The sequence below is a fragment of the Xiphophorus couchianus genome, chromosome 13 (genome assembly GCF_001444195.1).
Source record: "Xiphophorus couchianus chromosome 13, X_couchianus-1.0, whole genome shotgun sequence".
Lineage (NCBI taxonomy): Eukaryota > Metazoa > Chordata > Actinopteri > Cyprinodontiformes > Poeciliidae > Xiphophorus > Xiphophorus couchianus.
Genome location: NC_040240.1, coordinates 3,814,962 through 3,825,726, shown reverse-complemented (window position 1 = coordinate 3,825,726; position 10,765 = coordinate 3,814,962).

Below are 10,765 nucleotides of genomic sequence, written 5' to 3'. Positions count from 1 at the left end.
TGTCAGTCCGCTGCCAGAGTGAAAACTATTACAATCGACCGCAGGTGTACCAGGGCGTGCATCTGCTCGAAACAAATGAAGGCAAAAATTGTCTGCAATAAACACTTACAGGAGAGCGAAGACCTATTCTAACCATCAGTGCTCAGCTTGATCTATCTCTGACCATTACTGTGTTATTAGTGTTGGGGGGGGTTGCAAGGTTGTTCTAGCTCCTCTTGTCATTGACAGAACGAATTGCCTGTGAGCTGAATTTCAATTGGCTCATAAAACGAAGACTTACTTTTCTTGGCAGGTGCAAAGGTTCCGACCCGATAGCTTGCACTCTTGTCTTCTGCCTGTGTGGATCTTTGCTGTCCCCCAACATATAGGTTCACAGTCTGGGGTAAACAAGGGCAGATGGAGGGAGCTAACCACTGGGGTTCCATTTGTAGGCAGCTGCCTCCACTCCAGATCTTTATTACCATTCCTCATGCCCCATAGATTCCAACAAAAAGGCAAGAACTCAACGTGCCTATAGAGCTCGCCCTCATTAGAGCGGCATTTGGAGCATCAAGGGAGTACGAAACTCCCTCTGAAGTACAAATAATAAAATCTTAATGGGTTCATATGGCATTTGTGACTGGCAGTTTTCACAAACTGCAAATGTAGAGGACTTGGTGTCAGGAAACAGGCTTGGGGGAGGTGGTCTTTTTTGCACTGGCAGGTGGATGAGAGGTGTACTCACTCACAGGGCAGGTCATCAGTAATTCATATGGCAAAAGAAACAAAAACGCCATGCACACACACTAAGGGACGTTCAAAGAGATCATGTAACCTAAAATAGATTTTTTGGGGGGGGTGGTAGAATTAAGCCAGAGTTCCTGGAGATGGCCCACCCATGAAAGTGCAAGGAGATCATGTAAACTATATTCAAGAAGGTCCTGGCAAGGATTCAAAGCAACACTGCTTACAACTGTGCTACACAAAATATACAATATTCAGAGGACGAAGTAGAGTTTTGCTTAAGATGTAAGTACATCGAACAGTACTTTTCTTAATGTAATAGGTGCTGTGACAGAAGGAATAATCGGTATTCCATACAATGTCTTGATCAGCAGTTATGCCCATCCAGCAGTCTCTTTTCTGTCTCCACAGACAGTGGGTAGTAGTTGCTCATTTGTGCCACAACATCTGGACATGTGGCAACCGAACCACCACTTTGTAATGTTGACAGAAGAATGACAGCTGCCACTGAAGGTCGGTTCGAAGTCCTGAAGCTAACAAATCCAGCCTTCCTGTCCAAGCAAACTGCATTACATGTCAGTAAGGCCTGTCTACCAGCAGTACAACCAAGAACTTATTGAAAAAAAATGCTATATTTCTCTGTGGACATTTGCTCTTCACTTAAATCTTCATTGTCAGTGTTGTGTAACAAGTGCAGTGCCACATAAATTGAGGCCGCTCTCTTCTTTTTAAACCACACTAAAAGAGTAATGTGTATATTTTTTCCCCAATTATCTTACCCTTATAATAACAGCACCAACATTATATACAACCCCTGCTCCATAACAAGCCACTCATCATTTTATGTAAATCATCTAAGACTTTACCTTCTCTCTGATAAAGAAAGAAGGTAAGATAAAACTGCTCATTGTAGTCAACAGTTAAGACGGGCTGTTGTGAAGATGAACACTGCCAGTCTTAAATCTTAACACTCTTTATATGAAGTCCAGCTTTGTTTAAGTGGAAAACAGAGATACTGAAAGAAGTTGGACTTTCTGTGTTATGCATGGTGCGACAGTGGCCCATGGATAGAGCGCAGGAACATTTGCACAAAGTATTACAGTCTTTTCAATTTGACATGAACATGTTTGGGAAGCCGACAGTCAATCGGTCAGCAGACAGGGACTTTGATTGGCTTTCCCGAACATATATTGGCAGAACGTATCCCAATGGGAAACAATGACACCTTTCATGATAGTCAATTTAAAGAGAAGGTTTTTATCTCCTGCAGTATATTTCCCTCGGTCAACGGCAGCCTGGAAATAGAGATAAAGTGGAACCAGTGGTGGGACAAATAGAAGGAAAACAGGAATTTGTAAGCTTAAATCTTCTTTTCCACGCTGTGTCAGCAGAGGCTTTTCCTTTGCCGGAGAGGTTTAGGCAAGAGGGCGAGAGAAAATGAGCAGGAGAAGGTGGCTGGGCTCTGTCTGAGGGACACGCTCAGTTTAGCATCGCTACAAGACCAGGAAAACCTTTTATTCCCCTTGAAAGCTTTCAGAACTGTCACACCTGCTTAGGACTTGACCAGCACTCCCCCCTCCTCCTTGGTCACCCACACCTCTCCTGTTCTCCCAACGCCTGCCTCAGCGCCTCACAGACCTTTTCATTTCCTGTCCTTTTGGGTGATCATTATATTGACCGTCTGTGAGAAGACTCGGTACCGCAAAATCAGAAAGGCACAAAAACTGACGGCAGTTAAAATATCACTTTACCTCATTGCTAAATTAGAGATTACACTAATTTGCTTTCGGTGCCTATTACCTACAAAAAGTGCTCACCTTTTGCCAAAATTTGTTAAATTTATGTAAATGAGAAACATAAAAAGTGACAAATGGACAATATCGTATGTCCAATCCCCTCTACTGAGACGTAGACTCAATTGCAGCCCCAATCTGTGCAGATTCTGCTAAAATACAAAATAGAATACGAAAGATCCAACATTCACTTGGAAGCAACAAATCCCTTGTGCCTGTGAAAACAAAATCCATCTCAAACCTTATTTATAATTGAGCAGCATTACATTAAAACTGCATATATTCCGGAGTCTTAAAAAAACCTATCAACTTCATCTTCTGAAAGGAAGGGTAATAGCATTTGACTTAAAGTGTGTGTGAAGTTTTATTTTGTACCCTCTCTGTACTGTCTATACTTTTTTGATGAACAATTTGGGAACGAAAAGCTCCAATATTTAATGCATTCTTACCTGACTGAACCAGATTGTAAAACTGCGGTTCACAAGTCGGATTTGCCCTTTAATACTTTGGCGTTTTTAGAAAGCAAGACTTCGTAATAACGCAAGTGAAAGCAGAAATTCCAACTTAAAGAAAACTAGGAAACTCTCGGCGCTTTCATCAACAGTTTCCGGTTTCATACGAGTCTAGTTTGGTTGCCTAAAAAGTTTAGTTCACTCATCTAAACCGTCTGGTTTGTTTGCTAAGGTGTGGATGCGCAATGGAACGCCTCCTAAAGATCCAGGTCTCGGTTCGGCTGATGTGAGTTCTGGTGTGGTTTGAACATTTGTGAGGATGCCTAGTGGACTGGAAACTGCTCCACAAACAGGAAGCGAACCATTAAGCATTTTGGGTAAATACAACCAAAACAAACACGAGAGACTAGCTCTGAAGAGAAATACAACATCCGGTAAAATCTGATGTCACTCCATTTTTGTTTACATTTTATGCGCTCAGAGCTTGTATTTTATCATAATTTGTGTTTTAAGTGTTTTTGGAGGGGGTTTTTGTGTTACTTCAGTGGTTTTTGGTACACTGCCCCCAACAGGTGAGGAGGGGAGCAGATTTGTCCGTTTGACACGGCAGCTAAGAATTTAACAAATGTTGCAATTTTAGTCCACAATCAAACAGACTAACAAATCGGACTAACAGGTGTCAAAATACCCTATCTCGGAGAGTCGCAATACCATTTCCATTACTTTTCTTTCCTTTTATGCACGTTCAGTTTCCAACCCTGACCAGCCCCACACTTCTAAATCAAGCAATCAAAGTTCTGGCTTCTCTCTCGTCTTTCCCTTCTGTCCTCTGCGACAGGTGGTCCGTCACAGTCAGAGCTCATCTCCTCTGCTGTCTCTGTGATACGGCAGCATCAAGCTCAGCTAACAGCCCGTTTCGTTTGTCCAGCTCTTGTCCTTCCAGTCGCTTTCCAGCCGAATGGCGCACAGATAGTACAAATACTCGAAATAATCTCCCAAACCAAAGCAGGATTTAGCGTTCGCCTTTTGCCTTATAATAATCCGAATCGCATTTAGACCTTCAAAGGCTCTCTGCCGATTGAGACCGTTGGCCTTTCTTTGCTTTCAAAGCTTCGAGGGAGAAAAAAAATCGACAGCCGAGGAGGGTTTTTTTTCTACCTAGTCCCCTTCACCTGATGCCTACCTTTAAGGCCACTTAGCTGAATAAAGTCATAATTCATCCAAAATTCACTTTTTAATGATCGGAAATGATCTGCCTCTCTTCACAGGCTTTTTTCAAAGCCTCTGTTCTTTAAAGGTAAATTGGATGGGGGTAGAAGAGGGGAAAAGAATACCCACCTTTGAGCCGGTTTTCAGGGTCGCCTTTGATCGAGGGACGGGCACGCGCGCGTCCAAACACACACACACAGATGCACACATGTGCATCTGTGTGTGTCATAAAACATGTGCTCATATGCACAATAAGCAAAAACAGCATGTCCTTCAGAGCCAAAGATTTGAGATCAAAAGCAGACCTCGAGATTGTATGTGTGTGTGAAAATGACAAACTTTAGCTTTTCACTCTATCAGACAGAATTTGAAAGCAAACTTGGGGGCTGGGTGGGAGGAAACCCTACCTACGGCCCCCCTCCTCACCCGTCTCATCCACTCCTGCTTCATTACCTTTCCCTCAGGTAACATACATTAAAAGAAGACTGTTTCTGGTAACTGGTTCCCAGTTTGTTCCCAGTAACTGGTTCCCGGTAACTGGAACGGTAACTCAGATTAATCACGATTAATCTGAAATAATCGTCAGCGAATTCAGTAATCAATAACAACATACTTAAAACAGTAATTCAAAGCTTTAGCTCAAATTTAGTTAGAATTCTGTGAAATAAAAACATCTAGAGCACTCTTTTTTTTCTATCCAATTACTAATCAGTTGATCCAAACTGTACTGACAAGTCACGCAGGACGGGCTGAGCTTTTCAGATGTCGATGTTAGAAATATTTTGTAGCTGCAGATGCACGTCTTGCTACAGATGATCAAGAGTACGCCACAGGGATTTTACGGTATTGGATTTTGTTAAATAAAATGTTTGTTTTTTCTCATGTAAAAAAAGGAACCAAATTGTTAATTTACACCTTTTAATGTATTTCTTATTTGTATAAAGTATACTGAAGTGGGCAAATGAAAAGTCTGTGCCGAATTTTTCTGTCCAATTAATTGATTGTCAGAATAATCAATTGCTGAAATAATCATTAGTTGCAGCTATAAGTAGTCCCAGCTAGTTCTGTGATTTGTGGAACATGCAACAAATACATAAAAGGAAAACCTGAGGCAGAAATCTGAATGAATATCTGTCTCTGCATTCGATGAGTAGGCTACTTCTTAAAGTTTAACAATATTGAACATCCTTTCACGTTGCTGTGACGTCGCATCGAACTTTGAAAACCAGGTATCCTCTTTCTGGATCTTCACCTGCTGCTTAATATTTTCCATTTTATTTTAGAAGTAAAACCAACACAAACAACAACATCAAAAACCTATCATAAAAGTCAGGGTGTTTTTCTGTCGTCTCGACCTCTCCTGCACCACAAAGCTCTGCTCAGTTGGGTCAGGCTCGACCCCCTCCTTCACCCCCCTCCCACTCACGTCAAGGTCAAGGTCACCAGCTCCTTATTGGCTGTCGGGTCAGATTTGTCCAACGTGGCTTTTTTGTTGAAAGCCTCCACGCTCAAACACTCCCAAACACTGCCCAAGAGAAGCCGAATTAAAAACGAGCTCAAACCCGAGCTGTGGGCGAAGCGCAGGGCGGGGGGGGGGAGCCACTCTCGACTCGAGCAACACCTGCATCCCGACAGCCGGCCTGATGAGGCGTGATGTGTGTCTGCATCGTCCATTCCATTGCTCAGCCACCTGAAGTGTAGCCTGCGGCACAGGGGTCAGGCTGCAACGTCCGACCTCTGAAACCAAGCTGGATTATCAGTAAAAAAAAGTGCTTTTTGCTACAATCGTCTCCCAGGGTTCTGATTTATTACAGAATGAAAGCGCGATAAATTCGAATGGGTTGCTGGAAGTGACATAATGTGACCACGTCTCGTGCAGAACAGCAGCTGTGTTTCCATTGGCCATAGAAATGGGCAAATTGAAATTAAGAAAATAAGTTAGCTCAACGGAAACACTCCGGGCTTGGAAAAACTCACGTTTTCCCAACAAAAAGTCTTTGCGCTAGGATGAGGTGTTTATTTGATCGTATCAAAACACGTGTGTTTCGCAAAACTGCGGATCTCACGAGTCGTGTGACTAACATCTGGTTGTTGCTACTCTCGAAAATGTCAAAAAAAAATAAAAAGATAAGTGATAGGAGGATGATGGTTTGACTTTGTGTTTTTCAGACAATGTTCATAAAAAAATTGTGCATCATTCCAACGTGTTGAATCCGTTGCTCTTCTGTAAAATGGCAGACTACAATTTCCCCAGTACGCCGCATACGTATCAGCTCCTATACAAGCAGTTTGTCGCTCCAACGCCTGAATGAGACGCCGACGTCTCCAACGATGGCTGAGCGCTGAAATGTGAATGTAATCTCATGTAACTGTTTACGTCTGTCAAATTACTCAATGACTTATTGTGTAAATACGTTTATTTACGTGTGATTTTAATTGTGTTTCTTATTTAACGGGAACACCGCAAATGGGAAATTTGATTTTTTTTTTTCGACATTACCGGAAAACCTGCAAAGATTTGAGCACATTTGTGATGAAAACGCCGCTAATGTTTTCATGAAAAATTGGGCAGCATTGCTAACGGGGCGTCGGAATGAACATCTGATATGGACAAATCAGAATCAGAATATTTTCTTAAACTGGGTTAAACGCTGTCAATTCATTTACCTTGAATGTTTCTCTGCCAGGGTTCACATTCAACACGACTTCTCTCAAGCTAGTAAGTACTCAAACATTCACATGTGTCCATATTTAAAGCACTCGTTGCATTCATTCATCATTAAATCAGAGCCATTTTGTAGCAGAATCAAGGAGGAACTGGGTCTCGAAGGCGGAGCTAGGTCCACCTAGGCGTTTCGCACAGTTGAATGGTTGCCACGGGAGACTAGAGGATCTCTTAAACATTCGTGATAGAATCAAAGCAACACTCCAAATATGTTTCTAATGAGGGAATAATAATACAACATGATGTAATGCTGATGAAAAAAGTCGATGTTACATAACACTGCCCCTTTAAATTCCGTAGTTATGCCAGTTTTTGGCAACTTCTGCTTCCTCTCACCAGCCTGTACGTCGCAGGTCATTTATAAGTTACCTTCTGGCAACCACACACACTTTATTACACCGATACTGCTTCAGTAACATCCCCCCCCCTGCCAAGAACACGCCGCCACAAAGTACGTGAATTCAATCACCTTTAAACTTTTTTTTTTCTCCCCTCCAGTTTCGACCATCAACCTTGTGAGCAAAAAAAATAAATAAAAGACTCAAAAGTCCATTAAGGTATTCCACCCCTGCCGTTCTTCTCTGCTCACGGTTCCGAGCGCGATATGAGCCGAGGAGTTAATAAGCGTATTAATTACCTGTGTGGAAGGCAAAACCAGCTCCCAGAGAGAACCCGGAGCTCGATCTCCCTCCCACGCATCCCCATCATCAATGTGCCGTTTTAAATGAGCCGCGATTCAACACCTCCACCCCCCACCATCACCCACCTCCCTCCAGCCACGTCCTCCAAGGTCAGCCGAGGTCTTTCTGTGAGCACACTACCTCCTGCTGGAAGTCTCTAAAGGCTCTCCATAATGAGAATAATTAGAATATCCCAATGTCAGATAGGACGACTCAGGACGCGGAGAGTCGAATTTTCACAGGAAGTATGCTCGCTCCTCTGCTGGATTCCTGGGGTTTTCAAGTGAGGAAGTGTAAAAATAAAAATAAAAAATCATGGGTTTTTTGGGGGGTTTTTTTGCCGGACCACATCTCGGGACACACATCTGTCGGTCGCACCTCCACACGCTGTGCAATAATGCGATATCTTGGACACGTCTGGAGGTGCGAGCGGCCGGCGCTCCGAGCATGCCGGGGCAGAGGTGATTTTCAACAGAGAGAGATCTCCGGCTGACTCGACCGATGTCGGAAGAGCGAGAAGCGGTGGCTCAGTGCGCGCGGTGTGAAGAAGAGGTCAACGCAGGCCAGCTCACAGGAGCAGCAAAGAGCCAACAGACGAGTCAAGCAGACGGCAGATTTTCTAATTCTGTAGTGCGGTCGTCTCCTACGGATGCAGCCGATGCTGCTGAGATCATTAAATTCTATAGGCTGTGTAACATTTAACCAATTATTTTTCCTTTACTAAATCATATTCTACACCTCAGGTTATCCAACGCACAGGTTGGGAAGGAACTACGAATGGTAGCTATGTTAGGGAAGTGCTGGTCTCTTCTTATGGAAAGTTTTGGTCATTTCGTACAAAGTATTTATTTATTTATTTTTTCAATTAACAAGAATTATATCATGGATATTCCATTGTTTCCACTCTGCTGTCAGGGTCATACTGACTGACTCTTTTTTCAGTTTTTTCATTATTTCTTTTGCATTAGTTGTTCTACTCTCAATTGTACTGACCAGACAAATGAAAGTTGTTGTTTTTACATGTCTGACCAAGCTCATGAAGCTGTTGGTGGAATTAAATGTGCTGTACTGGTGCAGAGTTATCAAATCAATTTGTAATTCATGCCTGTGTTTAAAAAAAAGGAAGCGTTTTAAGTCAACTCAGCTGTTGTGTATCGGATCGGTATCGGCCGATTCTAAGGCTCAGATATCGGTATCGGAAGTGAGATGAGTTTATCGATGCATCCCTAGAAACCAGCCCCTTGTTCTGCACTTCGCTTCCTACAGACGGTCTGGACTTTCGGTTATTGAGGAAAAAGGTTGCAAGCTGGACGTAGTGAAGTTTTCAATTTTACCCAGTCGCTAACGTTTGTCCGTGACGTAATGCGAGCCTGCTATGAAGCTTAACGGAAATCACTTGCGCTGTAAACAAGCATCCTCCACTGCAAAGAGAGGAAAACACCGAGCTGAACAAGGCGGCTGCTAATATTAATTCAATATTTGGAAGAGTGGCCAACACTCTCTAACTATAAAGGAGAAAATCATTTTTTAAAAATAATTTCTTTAGGATTTGAGGACAGGCATGTTAAGAACTTCCTCAGCTGCGGAAAAGTCCATTCCATAAAAGTTGTTTGTGAGAGCCTTCCGGGTGGTTAGCTCCGTGGCAGCGTGGCTCTTTGTCGACACAATGTGTTCCGAGTTGACGCCTGGCTCGTAGTTTGTCCACCGGTTAATTTGATTTGGGATTGAGGCCACGCATGCTTTCCCCTCCTCCTCCCCCCTTCAGCATGCCCTCACATCGACCCGGTTTTGGCCTCCGCCGAGAAAAAGGAGGAATTTAGCGCTTTCAGAGGAACATCCTGCACAAACATCGAGCGTCCAAGCAAGCCGCGTCGATCCCTCACGAAGCCGCAAAGCGCCTGAGCCGCTCCAACTTTATCAAGCAAACAATGCAGACACAGAGGAATTAGTAGCAGGAAGGAGAAGCACGTGCCTGCCAGGCTTTTGGCTTTGAGTGTCTTTGCTCTCGGCCTTCTTTGGATCCTCCCGCTCTCATTTGCATTCACACGACTGAGCTGTGGTCATAAAATAAAATAAAAAAAGACAGAATGTAATAGGCTTTTTATAGTAATAATGTACAGGGAGGGTGTGGAGGGGGGATATTTATGTGATTGTTGGAAAGCATGTGATGGTAAAGGGCCAGGAGTTATGGTGGCTGCGTCTGCATGCGTGACGGCTTTTTCTCACTTTCTGCACATCATCAGCGAACTGAGAGACAGAAATCTGGCATCTTTTACACACCAGTACACAGACTGAATAAATTCCCACACTAGACCACCCAGTCTTATCCACACACACACACACACACACACACCCACACACACACACACACACACACATACACCCACACACACACACACACACCCCATTATGAAAGAAAGCACACAAACAGACATCAGACATGTGGAAGTTTGCTGAGAAGTGAAAGTCGCCTAAGCTCTTGATCCTGTTTGCTGCTTTGAAATTTACTGAGAAATCTTCCATTTCAATCTTTTACACCCAGAGCTGAGCTCACGTCGAAGGAAGCTGCAGGAAAGGGCGACTTATCTTTATGTTGGCCAGAGAAGAACCCTCTAAAGTGTCCTCATGCAGCTGATGTATTTTTTGGCGTACCCTGAGAGCAAGTGAATCCATAAAAAACAAAAGGCGGGCCAGTAATCTCTGCATGTTCACGACGTATTTGAGGCTTTAAACTGTGATTAGTGGAGGTGTGACGTCTATTGGTTTTGTCTTCTTTTTTTCTCAAATGCAATTCTCGTTGAGCCTTTGATAGGGTTCAGCTGGCATAATTGAACAGTCACACTCATTGTTTTCAGAGTTGACCAGTTTGTCTGCTGGAGTTCTTCTCCTGGTTTCTGTGGTTAATGTGCCTCCAGGCTAACAGAGCAAATTAGCAGTTGCGTGTTATAAACTGATGCAAATAATTTTAAAAAATGAAATAAAAAACAGATCGACTCCAGTTTTCTTTCTCTCCTTTTACTCTTGAATAAATCTCTAAATGAACAAAGTGAGCCAGATTAAGGTTTGTTTTCAGTCGAATTTTAATCAGGTCTTCTGGTGATTATTTGTCCTGTTGTCCGTATATTTAATATTTCCAATATCTCTAATAATCCACCAATAAAAGATAAATAAAATCTGCTTTAG